The sequence below is a fragment of the Phaenicophaeus curvirostris genome, chromosome 13 (genome assembly GCF_032191515.1).
Source record: "Phaenicophaeus curvirostris isolate KB17595 chromosome 13, BPBGC_Pcur_1.0, whole genome shotgun sequence".
NCBI classification, from domain to species: Eukaryota; Metazoa; Chordata; class Aves; order Cuculiformes; family Cuculidae; genus Phaenicophaeus; species Phaenicophaeus curvirostris.
This window is the reverse complement of record NC_091404.1, coordinates 11,417,380-11,422,370: the sequence shown is the minus strand read 5'-3', so window position 1 is coordinate 11,422,370 and position 4,991 is coordinate 11,417,380.

Sequence of the window (4,991 nt, the reverse complement as noted above, 5' to 3'; positions counted from 1 at the left end):
ATATTTTGACAAATCATTCATCCCGAATTTCTCTAGAAGCTTCAGACAGCGGAAGAGAAACAGATCAAATTTAGGCCACTTTGGTTCAAAGTCCATTTTATGGCATCACATAAACCATTTTTTTTCTGACCTTGCAAATAGAAGTGGTCAAATCACTTACTTAATATGCTGGGTTTGGCTGAGGTAGAGTTGACTTTCTTCATAGAATCACAGAATCATTTAGGTTGGAAAAGACATTTAAAATCATGAAGTCCAAGCCTTAACCTAACAGGGCCGAGTCCACCATTAAACCACATCCCTAAACATTACATTTACACATCTTTTAAAGACTTTCAGGGCCTTTCAACCTTTCAATTCTTTTTTCCCCTATGCTGCTGAGGGGAGAATGAGTGAGCAGCTGTGTGGTGCTCAGTTGCTGTCTGGGGTTAAACCACAACACTCAGCCACAGAAAGCCAAGAGAATAGGAACAGGAATGAAAACTACTGCTGGCCATTACAGCTGGAAGAGTCTCAGCAGCTCATCTGCTAGATCCTTAGATGTTAGAATTAACAAACTGAGCACACAGAACAGATATAATTGCATTGGTCTTCATAAAGCTAACTCATCCTAGAAAATCAAATCCTGCAAGTTGTCCAGCCCACCATGGAAGATATTTTCAACATTTAAAAGAAACCAGTTTGACGCTGTCTTTTATATTAGAAAGAAATCAAACTAATACAAAGCACTTCGTTTACAACTGACCTTCAAGTCTAAGTCATGCAAAGATACATATAGCTATTTCATTGAAATTAGTTACATTAATTTCAGTTGGCTCATGGATGTCAGTGGAAATGTTCATGTACATGCAATCGGTCTACAGGATTGAGTGTAAAACAGCTAGAGATGTGGCATCCATATTGAACAGTATTGCCTTTTTCCTTGTTCCTATGAAATTACTGAAATAAATTTCAGCAAGAAACTTAAACATCAAATACCAATATTATTTGATACACCTTTTTACATGCCTTTCTTCCTTCTTGACACTTTCTGATTTGTAATTCTAAACAATTACATAAACTTCTAAGTTTTGCTGGGGAGGAAATCTTCTAAATAGCTGCGGCAAGTTCTTTTTATGCACTAGGTCTCGTATGGAAACCTTGTTCTAAATGCACTATAGGCTGCACTTCAAACATATGTGAAAAGAATTCAGAATACGAACCTGGGCTCTTTTTACATCTAATCCAAAACTATGAGTCACAAAGCTCTTTAGCTTTCAAACAGGCAGAGTTTTTGAATAAGGAAAGGTATCCACCACTGGTTTTCCAGGTCAGGTTCCTCCTGTGTTATTATGCAGATGCCATAGATACATTGTCTGTTTAAAATATGTCTGTTCTTAAAGGATAAGAAATTCTGTTCTCAAACCCCCAATGTTTCACCCAGTGGAATTCTAAAATTGTCAGTAATAATTCTGTAAATTACGTCTACAAGAAAATTGCAGTTTTATCCTTCTGAAGGAAAGGATTATTTTACTACATAGTTCACTGTTCATCTCTGAAAATCACTTACTAGGTTGCTCTTGGCAAATTCACAAACTGTAGTTGTCAGGGCTATCATAAAGTTGTATGTAACATCAATTTAACGATACCATTACACTGGTTTTCTCTCTAGTATTGCATGGAGCCTGTGAATTTGTGGGAAAGAGATATTTAATACCAATGTATTCATGAACAATGAAGAAAATGACAGATCTGTGTCCTGAGGACATAACATACACCTTGTCCACATTTCATTTAGATTCTTTCAAATGACTGACAATCCTGCTTGCAGATAAGTATAGAATATTACATGTATTCAGTAACTGTTCAAATTATTTTAAAGTTTTAAGTTACTACTTTAATTGCAAAGTCTTAATTTGCCCCTCTTACTAAAGCCATGATATGAATTCCTCTCTCATTGTTATAATTTTCTGTGATATAAGCCTGCTGTAATTTAGCACTCAGTTGCATTGAATCCCATTATGAAGTCTCATCTTATATCACACAGAGAATATCTGAGTATAAAACATAAAATGCTTAGCTTGTAAGGAAAGGTAGCTTGTCATCTCTTTAATTTGATCACTACAGTGAAATTATACATAAAAAAGTTGGAGTACAATAGCAAGATAGTGCTAAATATCCAGATTTTTAAAATGAGTGACACATTATGCATTTCAGAGATAGAGATACGTGTGACCTTCACAGATGTTAATTAAAATATAGAGGAAAAAAAATTAAACCACTTTTTTCTAGGAACGTTGTATTTCAAGTGCTCCTGACCCTAACTGATAGATGGGATAGTCCAATGTCTGCTATTCCCCATATAAAGTCCCCTTGAATACTTTCCATCTAACGTTTGTCATAGTGAGGATGCCCTCTGATGCTCAGATTTTTACATGTTCTAAGCTCTTTTTCCGTTCCAGATGTGACGTTTGTTTAGACTTTGAGCATTTTATCTGTTTTCAAGGAAGGGATTTAAAAAGGACGTCTCCATTGACCTTGTAATAATATCTAGTGATTTGTTTCCTTCATGCCACTAAGTTAAATTTGCAATAATAAATTTAAAGACTCTTTGGTTTACTGAATTCTTCTACAGCAGTAAGAACAAAGTGTTAGAAATAATGTAATGCACATCCACAAACCAAAAGGCTTTGTTTACTTGGTGGAATAATAATAAGACATCTCAAACTGAAAATCCAGTGAGTGTCTTAAAGCAATACTAAAGAAATGGTAGTGAGTGAGCTAATAAATCAGTGCTTGGTTGCAATATCTTTTCAAACTTGAAGCAAATTGCTTCTTGTACATTCATCGCTTATTAACTGTCCAACAGCAAAAGTAAGCTACTTGAAAAGGCACAGACTTGTATGAAATAAGGAAAATATCAGAGCTGGATAGGAAAATAACTTTCTCATTCTATGAAGTGTTTCCTTGTTTCTCCATATTTCTCATTCTAGAATGGGGTGGAACAAACACTAATTTCCTCCTTCACCCTACAACCCCAGAACTTAGAAACCTAATGCAAAAGCAACTCTATGTTATTAGGGCATTTACTAATGATATGGAAGACCTAGTTCAAGTCTTTGCTTTTTCAGTCTGTTCCACCAAAGCTAATTAACATAAGCACCATAATACTAAGCAATCCAAGAGACAGTATGCGTTCATCTTTATTATTGGAACTGTTCTACTTTGTAAACTAATTAAATAATATTTCCATAGGAGCTACAATGTGGATCTGCTCCCACTTAAGAGAATGATCTAAGCATGGCATGAAAGGCTTTGCCAAAAGACTATGTAATTATTTATGCTCTCACAGATCTAGTTGTCAGCTTGTTTCTTTCCATGTTGTCCACCCACAGCTGGCTCCTATACCTGGGTTATGAAGTGTGCCTCACTTTCAACAGGGTAGACTAGGGCAAAAACTATATGCAATAAGCAACAGTTTCGTGGTCAGGCTCTAACAGTGCAGGTGGTGAAAGGCTGGTTTTAAAAGAGGTCTTAAGTCTGAGTGCTCCAACAGTCTGTGCACTATCTGCTGTTCCATGGTATGTCATCTTAAACTTAAGAAACCTTTTCCTATGAAAGTCTTACAGAAGTGTGAAAAGTTTTTGTTTCGGTGAACTAACATTTTCTGATGAAAACTCATTTTGTCTAAATGTTCCTTAATAGTGTTAATGGTATATATATAAAATAAGTTAAATAAAAGATATTCCATTGTTAGAAATTATATTTATAAAAGTGACTACAAATACATTTCAGTTGAGGAAAGGTAGGAAATGCTAACAATGAGTGGCTAAATACTGGCTGCTCCCATAAAGACACACTTTCTTCCTAGCACAATTGCATAGCAATGGAGGTGGGCTTGGGGGAAAAGATGCAATAAACAGTGGACTCTTTTTTTGGCAATAAATTTTCATAAAAAAATATCTACAAAAAGGCCAAGTTACTAGTGTTGGATATTACAATGTATTTGATTAATTTTTTCTTTTTTAATATAAAATTGTCAGATAATCTTGTCCTGTAAAAATACTACATTTTAAAATTCACCGTGGAGCTGTCAGGCACCCACAGCCTCTTAGAGCTGGAGCTGGTACTGAGCTTGTGCTCCTTGTCAAAATTTAATGAGACGACCAGTTCTAAAATAATTGAATTTTCATATCAGAGCGAACCAGGATTACTCAGACAATAAAAATGCTGAGTCCTGTACTGTTACTGGCAAATACCTTTTGCTTTGCTCATGAAATCAGTATGTAAATGTTCTGGGTTTGTATTTAAGGCATCTTATGCATTTAGAGTTGTAGTACTAGCAATAATTTCAAATGGTCCCGTTGATAAGTAGCTGAGTGTTTTTTTTTTTTTATAATGTTCAAACTGTAATTTGTTTGGTGAATCAGGATAAGAATTTGGTTTATACTTTATATAAATGTTAATGCAGTTGCAGTTTAATTATGTTTCTTAACTTTTAGCATTTCAAAAGTAGAAATTGAAGACCACTCCATCAGATTGTCTTGCTTTCATGGAATACCTATATGAATACAGCCCCACTGACTTACGACTTTAAAAAGTAGAACTGTCCAGAAAGTTAGTGTCTGCTTCAGGTGAGGAATGTGTGGAGTAGTGAGACATGAAGAGCAGTACAATGTCATATGTATTCCTCAGCTTGCAGGTCCCCATCAGAAGTACAAAAGGATTAAAAAAAATCCCCAAACCACAAAAAAATGCCCCAGGTTTGGGACTATTTACATAAATACTTCAAGCAAACATAAAAGGTACTTCATCAACGTAGTGATAAATAAACTGTGGGAATAAAGATAGCTAAACTTTTCAAACAGGCCAAATGTCTATGATTATCTTAGCAACAGGAGTTTTACACAATTGTGCATAGTTATGCTGGATTTTAAATGTGTGGCAAACACATATTTAACTATAATTCACAAAAAAGAGCTACTGAACTACTTGTAGCACGTAAAAGGCCTCTG